The sequence below is a fragment of the Anabrus simplex genome, chromosome 4, assembly GCF_040414725.1.
Source record: "Anabrus simplex isolate iqAnaSimp1 chromosome 4, ASM4041472v1, whole genome shotgun sequence".
Taxonomy (NCBI): Eukaryota; Metazoa; Arthropoda; class Insecta; order Orthoptera; family Tettigoniidae; genus Anabrus; species Anabrus simplex.
Genome location: NC_090268.1, coordinates 422,956,164 through 422,969,157, shown reverse-complemented (window position 1 = coordinate 422,969,157; position 12,994 = coordinate 422,956,164). Strand labels below are relative to the sequence as shown.

General features: G+C 43.6%; 1 protein-coding gene across 1 annotated transcript in view; it reads right to left on the bottom strand.

The window, feature by feature from the left end:
* The window catches only part of LOC136872059 (uncharacterized), a 492,909-nt gene that overhangs the window by 340,967 nt on the left and 138,948 nt on the right, over positions 1–12,994 (bottom strand). The window lies entirely within an intron of this gene.

Genomic DNA, 12,994 nt, shown 5'->3' with positions numbered 1-12,994 from the left:
TTGGTACTTACTGACGAAACTTTTATGTCCGTGAGTCTGTCCGTATCATCCGAGTTTTCATTTATCCGAGGTGGCCTCAGTCCGCATGACCTCGGATAACCGGGGTTCTTCTGTACTGTACTATAATTCGGTTTCAATTTTTTACCTCAGCTGATGGGCTGAACGAGTGTTGTGGATAATTTGCTTCTTCTCTCCCAAAAAAATCACGTTATTAAGCACATCTCAGGAAGGACGTGGAGGAATGCAGTGGTGAGGTCAGCCTTGTGACCCGCTCGCACGCAAGAGTATGGGCTCATCAGTCCCGCAGCAGCGAAGGTCGCTTTTAACGGTTCATCTGGACCTCCTGCTGCTTGCGTTACGCACCATGATGGACAAACTGGTTACACGTTTAATGAGCTGAGGGTATTCAGACAAGGTTCAGTATTAAGAGGCACTGTTCACACCGCAATGTATCCGATTACACCCCCTGTGGGTGCGGGGACGCAGACGAAGAATACACACACGGTATCTCCTGCCTGTCCTAAGAGGCGACTCAAAGGGGCAATCAAGGGATGCTGGAATTGGAACCATGAGAACACTTGTGATTAGTACTGGCGTCCATGCGGGAGTAGCTGCCGTGCGCCGTGCTGAATAGCGTTGGTTCCTCTGTAAACAGAACGGGTCTGCGTTACCTATACATCGTACCGCTATACAGAGTGTATCCGTGATGATGCTACAAACTTTCAGGGATGATGAGGATGGCAAACGGATCAATCTGAGATAAGGAACCGTAGTCCAGAAACGCTCGAGCCATCATCATGATCATCATCATCATCTGTTTACCCTCCAGGTTCGGTTTTTCCCTCGGATTTGGCGAGGGATCCCACCTCTACCGCATCAAGGGCAGTGTCCTGGAGCTTCAGACTCTTGGGCGGGGGATACAACTGGGGAGGAGGACCAGTACCTCGCCCAGGCGGCCTCACCTGCTATGCTGAACAGGGGCCTTGTGGAGGGATGGGAAGATTGGAAGGGATAGGCAAGGAAGAGGTAAGGAAGCGGCCGTGGCCTTAAGTTAGGTACCATCCCGGCATTCGCCTGGAGGAGAAGTGGGAAACCACGGAAAACCACTTCCAGGATGGCTGAGGTGGGAATCGAACCCACCTCTACTCAGTTGACCTCCCGAGGCTGAGTGGACCCCGTTCCAGCCCTCGTACCACTTTTCAAATTTCGTGGCAGAGCCGGGAATCGAACCCGGGCCTCCGGGGGTGGCAGCTAATCACGCTAACCACTACACCACAGAGGCGGACCGTTTGCGAAATATGGTTCCTTATCTCAAATTGATCCATTTGCCATCCTCCATCATCCTGAAAGTTTGTAACACCATCAGGGACACAACCTTTGTGAGGAGCACCATGGGCTTGCGTTGGCTGTGCGTAGTGCCTTTATGTGAGAAACACTATGAGTCTACGTTATCTGTGGCTAGTACCGCTATAGGAGGAACACGATGGTTCTGCTTTACCAGCGATTAGCACAGATATGAGGAGCCCGTGACCTGGATTTACGACAGCAAGCATCATCTCATGAAGTAAGGTATTGTGAACTGGATCCACTGATTGTTTTGGATTTTCATCATCATTCGTTTTAAATTTCAGTCAGTGGATACATTCGTTTCATTTCGTTGCACATTGTACCATCAGGCGCCCATGGAATAGCTGTTAGCCTCCTTTAAAAGACAAACATCATGACCGTCGTCATCATCATCATGATGTCCGACTCGTTGGCTGAACGGTCAGCGTACTGGCCTTCGGTTCAGAGGGTCCCGGGTTCGATTCCCGGCCGGGGGGATTTTAACCTTAATTGGTTAATTCCTACGGCATGGGGGCTGGGTGTATGTGTTGTCTTCATCATCATTTCATCCTCATCACGACGCGCAGGTCGCCTACAGGTGTCAAATAGAACGACCTGCACCTGGCGAGCCGAACCCGTCCTGGGATATCCCGGCACTAAAAGCCATACGACATTTCATTTCATCATCATGGTACCCGATTACGAACTTCGTGGACATATTATACGACGTAAGAGCCCGCATCGTGAAACTAAAATCCTGTAAGCTTATCCCAATTATTTCTGCGGTTGGGTTTCGGCTGGCGGATTAAGGAATTCCGTCCCTGATACCACGTGACTTTGAGGTGAAAATATCAACCCGTAATCGACCGGTATTCGAACCTCAGCCGTCAGGGTGATTATCACGCCCCCAGTAAAATCTACACCAGCCCAGAGGTCTAGGGGTAGCCCGTCTGCCTCTTACCCGAAAGCCCCGGGTTCGATTTTGGGCTAAGACGGGGATTTTTTTCTCTCTCGAGACCCACGTAGCCTACGCGAGAAGGATTGAGGAGCTATATGATGGTGAGACAGCGGCCCGTCAGGACTACAGTGTCTTGGTTACTTTTTAGCAAAATCTATACACTTACTGTTCATAACATTGAGTAGCTCAGTATAAAAGACAGACAAGTTACTCAATTACCAAGAATAAGCGCAATAGAATTTTACCGCGGTTTGAACTGCATTTCTGTTAGTTATGGTTGTTTTAGTCCAAGTCCGACTTCTTGTCTCAATGATCGGCGTTGAGGCCCAAGGTTCAGAGGGTCCCGGATTCGAATTCCGCTGGGTCAGGTATTTTCATTGCATCCGATTAATTCTTCTGGTTTGGAGACAGGTTGTTTGTGTTTGCTCCAACACTCTCCAACAACGCACTACCAACAACCATAAAAACACGCAATAGTGATTACATCCCTCCACATTGGGTTGTATCAGAAGAGGGGCAAATCCACATGTGCGACACAGGTCGCACCCCTCATCCTCAAGGTCTGGGAAAAACGGTAGAAAAAAAAAATTGTTTTATTCAAAACAGATATTATAAATTCATTAAACACATAAGTTTCAAAAGTGAACTTTTGCAATCTTTGTGGAATGGTATCTGACGTACGATCCACTAGGAGTGCTCGAATTCGATCACGTGGTCCACGAAATTGATGGTGGGTGCGATTATAGTTTAACAGGGAGTACAATTGGGCAGTCATCCTCTATTGACACCAATGAGAAGGAGAAACAATGAGGTCCAACACTGCGAAGAATGAAGGTGGCGATAAAAGAACGACAAGGGCCATGAAGGTCACAAAAATGTAAGACTCCCTAGGCCTCACAAAGCTAATACCGTTAGGGTCAGAAAGGAACAAGAGTTGACCAAGTGTCGTCACATAGGAAAGATGAAAGTGAGGAGCCTGGCACAAGTTTTTTTTTTTTGCTAGGGGCTTTACGTCGCACCGACACATATAGGTCTTATGGCGACGATGGGATGGGAAAGGCCTAGGACTTGGAAGGAAGCGGCCGTGGCCTTAATTAAGGTACAGCCCCAGCATTTGCCTGGTGTGAAAATGGGAAACCACGGAAAACCATCTTCAGGGCTGCCGATAGTGGGATTCGAACCTACTATCTCCCGGATGCAAGCACACAGCCGCGCGCCTCTACGCGCACGGCCAACTCGCCCGGTCCTGGCGCAAGTAAGAGGAAGCAAGGTCAGACTCAGCTGGGGGAACCGTGGTCGCCAACCTAAGGTCCCAAACTCACAGCCCCTAGTCCCACTTTATGTCGCCTCTTACGATAGGCTGGGATGTGTTCTACCATCTACCACACACACAGGGGACTCCATGAAATTATGCGGCACTGATACTCTTTGTTGTCGTTCTTATAATTTTACGAATGTCTTCTAGAAAGGATTTACAATATAGTCAACGGAGCCTCCTTTGGATAAATTTTTGATGCAGAAACGAACAAAGCACAAAGTTAATTTCGGAAGCGGATAATTTTCTTCATTTCAGTCTTCTGGACAAACAAATTAACCCTCGAATATATTTACTGTGTTCACGAAGAAAGGAATAAATAAATCTCAGATAATTGACATAAATTATAATTATTCGTATGGGAAATACTATAATGTATCTGAGAAAAAAGTATTGTGGATTCACAAGTCCATCATTGATCCTAAGCTACTCAATTAATTGTACGTCGCACCGACACAGATAGGTCTTATGGCGACGATGGGAGAGGAAAGGCCTAGGAGTGGGAAAGAAGCGGCCGTGGCCTTAATTAAGGTACAGCCCCAGCATTTCCCTGGTGTGAAAATGAGAAACAATGGAAAACCATCTTCAGGGCTGCCGACAGTGGGGTTCGAACCCACTATCTCCCGGATGCAAGCTCACAGCGGCGCGGCCCTAACCGCACGGCCGACTCGCCCGGTTATTATTATTATTATTTTTATTATTATTATTATTATTATTATTATTATTATTATTATTATTATTATTATTATTATTATTACTATTAATTGGCTTAACGTCGCACCAACACAGATAGGTCTTATGGCGACAATGGGATCGGAAAGGTGTAGGAATGGGAAGGAAGCGGCCGTGGCCTTAAGGTTCAGTCCTACCATTTACCTGGTGTGAAAATGGGTAAACAACGGAAAACCATCTTCAGGGCTGCCGATAGTGGGACTCAAACCTACTATCTGCCGGATGCAAGTTCACAGCTGTGCGCCCTTAACCGCACGGCCAACTCGCCCGGTTATTATTATTATTATTATTATTATTATTATTATTATTATTATTATTATTATTATTATTATTATTATTATTATTATTATTAAGAAACTTTTAAGACGCCGGCGTATACGAAGTCTCTAATCCCTAAATGAATAGGTTAATCAGCAATTAACAAACGATGCACCAATCGTCCCCTACAGTTAATATTTTTGGTGCGGCGACCATGGCCTCGTTACGTGCTTACTTGACAGCTACATGCACTGCAGACGTCATTCTCCTTACTTACAGCAGGCTTAGGAATGTGCGTGTATGTGGCCCTGACACTTTTCCGCACAGAAATGGGAACAATGTGAACAACACCATACGAACACAATATCGATGTTGAAATAGATCTCTTTTCCTTCCTCCGTCGGATGGTTTGCAAAGACCTCGCTAAATTTTCACAAACGTATTTGACGGATTATAATAGTATACAAGCACTATATGTGTATTGTAGAAAATGTTTTCATGAAACTATGTCTGGCTTTGCTGTTATTGTCACGAACTAAAAGAAGGTGGTTATTTTGCGTTGTTAGCAGTTAATGCGTCGACATATGTTGCCAGCTATTTCAGTATATCAAACATTACATCTGGAAATGAGGAAACCATCGCTTATACACACACATACCATCAGAATTACTGACTGCCTTAGGAGAAACCAGCGTAGCGAGGTTATTACATTTAGTGTATAAAATGTATGATACACGAGAAGTGCAAACCGATTATCGGCAGAATATTGTACTACCTATTCCCAAGAAAGCTGGTGCTTACAAGTGTGAAAACTACCGCACCATTAGTTTAGTATCTCACGCCTGAAAAAGTATTATTCACAGAATAATGGAAAGACGAGTTGAAAATGAGTTGGGAGAAGATCAAGTTAGCCTCAGAAGAAATGTAGGAACACGTGAAGCAATCCAACTTTACGTCTGATCTTAGAAGACATGGCTATCGAAAATCTAGAAAGAAAAAAAAAAAAACATTCAACAATGTTGGCTGGACCAAGCTATTTCAGATTCTGAAAGTGATCGAGATTAGATACCGAAAAAGAAATCTACAGTCTACAAAATTCAGTCTCCAGTGATAAGAACCGACGGCTCTGAAAAAAGAAGCAGCAATCCAGAAAGGAGTGAGGCAAGGCTGCAGTATGTCCGCCCAACCCTTTCAAAGCTTATAGGCCTATAGAGCAGCCGATAAATGAAATCAAAGAGGAAATTGGAGAGGGAATCACCATCCACGGAGAGTAATTCAAAACCCTGAAATTTGTCGATGAAATTGTTATTTTATCTGCGTCTGCAGAAGATCTGGAGAAACTGCTGAATGGTATGGACACGGTCTAGGGGAAGGAGTACAAAGTAATAATAAAGGTCCAAAACAAAAATAATGGAGTGCAGTCGAACGAAATCACGTGATGCAGGACCCCTGGTGTTTGAAGTTCAACTTTCAAAAGTACTATCAGATAAGAAAATCTAACTCCTGAACGAAAGTCTACACATTTTTAGAAGAAATCTGAGAGATCCTGCCAGCCACGCCTCCAGTTATATGAAATGTTCCTGGCTGGCGACACGAGAGAGAAGATGCTAGAGGAAGAATTCATTATGAAACTTTCTTTCCAAATATAATGTCCCATTTACCACTTACTTTCACATATCTGAGACAATTTTAGACATACTAAAGCTGTTTTGCCCCTACTGCATTCATCAAGTCAAATTAAAACGTAACCATGATTTAGAGGAACCAGTTCAACTCTAGAGAAATGATATAACCGAGCTCGATAGCTGCAGAGTTCGAACCCACTACCTCCCGAATACTGGATACTGGCCTCACTTAAGCGACTGTAGCTATCGAGATCGATGCCTCACCTGCTATGCTGTGCTATGCTTCTGGAAGGGGTAGGCAAAGAAGAGAGAAGGAAGCGACCGCGGCCTTGAGTTAGATATCATCCCGCCATTTGACTGGAGAAGGAGTGGGAAACCACGGAAATCCACTTCGTGGATGGCTGAGGTGGGAATCGAACCCCCTCTACTCATTTGACCTCCCGAGGCTAACTGGACCTCGTTCCAGTCCTCGTACCACTTTTCAAATTTCGTGACAGAGTCAGGAATCGAACCCGGACCTCCGGGGATTCCAGCTAATCACACTAACCACTACACCAAAGAGCCGGACATTATTATCATTATTATTCATGAAGAATCTACAACGTGAGTTATCTGACGAAGTGCTGCCGGTAATAACTTTGCAATAGCGCCATCGTTGTATGGTTAAGATTCTTAAACCTCACCATCAGTTTTTCCAACTCTGATGACAGTGAGGAAGAGGGTATGTCCCTCACGACACTCGAGTATCCTGACAAGTATTGTTCAGGGTCGAGGTTCGAACACCATTGACCAAGTTCACGGCCCGTTACGTTTGGGGAAGGCCACACGCTGCCCTCCGGCCACAGGAAGTCTCACGTCAGCTCATTCCGAGGAGAGTCAGTGAAGGCGACAGGAGCCTGTGTACTGTCCGTACGGTACAGTCCAGGGGCTGGCCAAAGGTTCTCAACCTCCACGAGAGCGCAGCCCACACAGGAAAGGTGAATACACTAAAATTTCGTTGGTACGCTATTCTCTGGACCCTTGAATTCTCCCTTTACAACCTTCGGAAATATTCTGGTATAAAAACCTATCCTTATTTCAAACAACTTGCTTTACGTCACACCGACACAGATAGGTCTTATGGTGACGATGGGATAGAAGTGGAAAGCAGTGGCCTTAATTAAGGTACAGCCCCAGCATTTGCTGGTGTGAAAATGGGAAACCACGGAAAACCATCTTCAGGGCTGTATGCAGTGGTATTTGAATCCATGAATGCAAGCTGACAGCTACGCTGCCAACTCACTCTATAATGTAGTAAATGACCAGGTTTATAGTTTTACATTGAATCCTAACCACTGGAATGTGACCTTTCAACATCAGTATAAAAACCTCACTTTCAATGACCAAGATTCGAACGACGACAGCCTTGGTGAGAAGCTAGCGACGAAAATACTTGCTAGCAGCCGAACGAGTCGGAATCATTTTTTTATCCTCTGAGGATGCAGTATCACTTCCACTGTCCGTAGCAATATTCTCGGATCCCCTATACTCTGAAAAATAGTCAGTATATCTAAGCACATTACCCAGTTTTTCCTGTCAGCTGGTGCAGTGCCACGTAGAGGTCTTTGGAGCCCTAGAATTGTGGCAGGAATTTGTCTGATATAAGTCAAAAGTAAGACTGAAGTAATGAGTCACCTTGTGGGTATTTAAGTGACTAGGTGCACAAAACGTTTATATTCGAGTTTTTAATTTTATTTACTGTATACTGTTCGGCTGCCTGAATATTCTCTAGGCTTTTATTTTTCTGAAAACTTAGAAACCCGATATAGGCCTACATCGAAATTTTAAGCAGGTTAAGGGAACATATGAAAGCAGTGACTCATCAAGAATAAAACTTTCCTCAGCTCATCTCAAACATTTCTTAGGTCATGGAACCACCAAGACTCATTTCCTTATTTTTATTTTACAATTGGCTTTACGTCTCACCGACACAGATAGGTCTTATGGCGACGATGGGAGAGTAAAGGCCTGGAGTGGAAAGGAAGCGGGCATGGCCTTAATTAAGGTCCAGCCCCAGCATTTACCAGGTGTGAAAATGGGAAACCACGGAAAGCCATCTTCAGGGCTGCCCACAGTGGCGTTCGAACCCACTATCATCTCCCGAATGAAAGCTCACAGCTGCACGACCAACTCGCTCATTTAGATTTTGGCCACAGGTTTAAGATTTGATGCTCTCCCTGACACCGCGTGCTTTCTGAGATGAAAATCTGAACTCATAATCGACGCGAGATATCACGAATGATCGTGGTTAATAGCGCACACACAAAGATTTGCGATAGGTATACTGGCTGCGCTCACGTATGAGACTGAGGTCTGACAGAGTGGAGATAACTTCGTGCTGATGTATAGTAACCCGAAAGAAGATACGCTCTAGTAAGTTCATCTCCTGCCGAATTATGACTTCCTGAATTCCCAGGAAGAGAAAGAATGCCACATACACTCACACTTGATTATTCCACTCCATTCCAGGTAACGGTACACGGTTTTCAGAAAATACTCTATCGCCACAAGAATACCTATACCTTTTTTCAAACAGTTCTTTTGACACAAACATATCTCATGGCTGCGGGTTGTCCGAAAAATTTGTGTAACGTGACGCGACGGAAGTGTAACCGCAGCAACCGTGCAGGCAGTGATGTAAGGTATAGATGGACGGTCAGACAAAGTCACCTAACAACCGTGCAGGCAGTGATGTAAGGTATAGATGGACGGTCAGACAAAGTCACCTAGCAACCGTGCAGGCAGTGATGTAAGGTATAGATGGACGGTCAGATAAAGTCACCTAGCAACCGTGCAGGCAGTGATGTAAGGTATAGATGGACGGTCAGACAAAGTCACCTAGCAACCGTGTAGTCCATGTCTTATGGCAGGTTGCATCTGAATTTAGCAGCCGTTGATGGATGGCCATGATCGGGAAACATACTTGTGATTATTTGATTTTTGCTAAGGGAAAAGTAGGTTTTTAAAATTTTTAAGTAGATCTACAACCTTTCGGGTTCAATGTGAAATACATTTACGAAAAAGCAACTTTATTCCATACTATGATGTAATTGCCTTCTTCCCGTACTCAAAAGGGTACAGAAAATGACACTTTACCGTACTGTTACTGCTTTTCGCACTGTTTCATTACACATCGTCTCTGAATGGCTGAACTCCACTTCACAGTAGTGTGAATTAGGATAGTCAGGAAGATCATGGAACACCGAGCTGTCAGTGGAGAGACGGCGTGGAATGACATCAGTTTGAGTGGTGTCTTTAAAAGTAGGAAGGATCACAATATGAAGATTAACGTAGCCACACAGACGCACACGAGATGCTATCAGTTGGTACAATACATTTATTTACATATATTTACAAAGTAATACACACATAACCTTAATTACCGTATCACAAAACAAAAACACTTCACTTGTAGGATATCAACAAAACCGCCATTTTTAAACAGTTGACAACTGACACCGAATACCACAGAGGTTACACTTTGAAACACAGTTGAAAACAGATGACTACCGACCAATTCAACATGGAGAATGCCTGGCTCGGCATGTCAGCCACGTGCTACAATAACTCTCTTCCAATAAACTCCAAAACACAACTAACCACAACTAACTTTCAACAACTAACTTCACCGTCAAGATCGTCCCTTTATATATATCCTGGCCAGGTTTCCAGAAAGATACACTACAAAAAAACTACCTTCTTGAATATTCTAGAGTGTGTAATATATAGGTCATAATGTACAGAATATTCCCAATTGTTCCAGCGCCTATACTATTCTGGAAGTTACAGTTTGTTTCACAATTATGGATTAGAATTTATATACGTATATATACAGGTAAGAATAAATTATAATATTAATTTACAGGTGTTTACATTAGCGGAACTGATATTAATGTCTATGCACAACACATGTTTCATAACCTCACACACAATACGATCATTCGACTACGTAAATAATAATAACACTAATACTTAATGATATAACCTCACACACAACACGATCGTATCGTAATAATAATACAAATGCTAACATGATGTGCCAACGGCCGTAGCCGTTGAAACACCGGATCCCGTGAGATCTCCGAAGTTAAGCAACAATGGTCGTGGTCAAGATTTGGATGGGTTGCCACGCGCTGTTGGTGGGGGTAAGGGAATGGAGGAACGGAAAGGAACTGGTCACCCTACCGTACGTAAACTCCGGCTCAGGCACACCTCTGCGGGGGTTCGGACCTGCCTTCGGGCAGAATACACCCTTACCTTACGTAACATGATGTAACACGTCACAGCCATACATGCAAGTAATAATAATAATAATAATAATAATAATAATAACCATAATAAATCGTGCTCGATATCTGCATTAGTTACCCATGGGTGAGAGAATATTGTTTTCAAGTTATACCTGTTATCGCACTTGCTTCAAGATAAAGCTGGAATTCAAGAGGACAAACTGGGGCAAATATTCGTTTATAGGAAGAGGAGTTGCGGATTGGAATAACTTACCAAAGGAGATGTTCAATAAATTTCCAATTTCTTTGCAATCATTTAAGAAAATGCTAGGAAAACAACAGATAGGGAATATGCAACCGGGGCGACTGCCCTAAATGCAGATCAGTAGTGACTGATGTATAACTATGTTGAAGTGTTTCTCCGCCTGATTGCAGCACTGTGCATCAATACCCATCCACACAAAAAGTGGCATCCCTGCATTGCCAGCTCAAGTAATCTGCCGCTATCGCAATACTGATTAATGTATAGGTTAATTCATTTCCAAATGATAAATATCGCATATCATCAAGTTCGTATTACCTTAATTAATCACCATGTTTACGATTCTGATAATTTAGTGGACTGTTCGCTGCTTCAAATAGCATTACATTTGATGTTTTATTAATACATAACCCCATACAAACACCTCTTATGTCTTTCATAGCGAGACATGAATAACTAAACAAGACAACATCAATGCATGGATCAAACATGGACGATTAGCATTGTGACGAATCAAAATTATTTACCATGTAGTATCATGTAGAATACACATGTAGAATGTATTCTACATGATTTAAAATAAGTAAATTCACTATTGTATGAAATAAAATATTGTACACAACAGCCACTAAAGTGACAAGTTTTAGTTAGTTACTCGTTTCTGCCGCTCGTAATGTAAAAGACCACTTTCCGTGACAATAATTCGTACTGCACGCTTTCATCGTATGCCGAATAACGACACTGCCTTCACGAAGTACCTACATGATGAAGTTAGTGACAATTTCCTGATGAAATACAGATGATACTGAAGGGGGCATTTTAAAAACAAAAAGCAGGCAATTATGACAAATAATACTCTAAGAGTTCGCGTCTCCAGTGTAGTGGTAGTCCGCGTTCGATTCCCGGCTCTGCTACGAAATTTGAAAAGTGGTACGAGGGCTGGAACGGGGTGCACTCAGCCTCGGGAGATCAACTCAGTAGAATGGGGTTCGATTCCATCCTCAGCTATCCACGAAGTGGTTTCCCATTCCTCCTCCAGGTAAATGCCGGGATGGTACCTAACTTAAGGCCACGGCCACTTCCTTTCCTCTTCCCTGTGTACCACTTCACATTTTCCCATCCCTACCACAAAGCCCGTGTTCAACATAGGAAGTGAGATAGCCTGGACGAGGTACTGGTCGTCCTCCCCAGTTGTATCCCACAACCCAAAGTCTCACGCTACAGGACACTGCCCTTGAGACGGTAGAGGTGGAACCCCTCGCCGAGTCCGGGAGCAAAACCAACCCTGGATGATAAACGGAATAAATAAATAAATAAATAAATAAATAAATGAATAAATAAATAAATAAATAAATAAATAAATAAATAAATAAATAAAATAAATAAATAAAATACAGTAATACTATAAAGAACTTGAATGTACCGTACAATCTTACTGCAGAATAAGAAGGTAAAGGAAACCCAACAAATTCTAATGAATTATACATAATCTTGTTCAGGTTATTGCATACACAGCAGGTATTTTTATTATGCGCTCACCAAATACGAACAATATATTGATCACAACACAACATTCGTAAGCGTCCGTGGCTGAGGCGGCAGCACGCCGTCCTATCACCACTGGGCTCCGTGATTCAAATCCCGGTCACTTCATGTGAGATTTGTGCTGGATAAAGCGGAGGCGGGACAGGTTTTTCTCCGCGTACTCCGGTTTTCCCTGTCATATTTCATTCCAGCACCACTCTCCAATATTATTTCATTTCATTAATCATTGCCCCACAGGCGTGCTACAGGCTTCGAGAGCCGGCACGATTCCCATCCTCGCCGCTAGAAGGGGGCTTCATTCATTACATTCCTGACCCGATCAAATGACTGGAAAACAGGCTGTGGATTTTCATTTCAACAACATTCGTGTTCCATGCATAATATAAACTGTGGACTTATTACGGTGATAGGCTACTATTTGGCTCCATGGTGAATGGCCAGTGTTTTGGCAATCGGTTAACAGGGCTCCAGTTTCGATTCCCGGCCGTGTCGCGGATTTAAATCACGTTTGGTTAATTCATCCAGCCTGGGGGTTGGATTTTTGTGTTCATCTTAATATACATATTCACACTACCACAGCAATACGCAATATGAATACATCCCTCTACGCGGGGTTGGAGTGAGGAAGGGCATCCCACCGTAAAACTGGGCCAAATCCTCCACAAGTGCCAACCCCAATAAGTAGGTAAAAGACCAGGAAGAAGG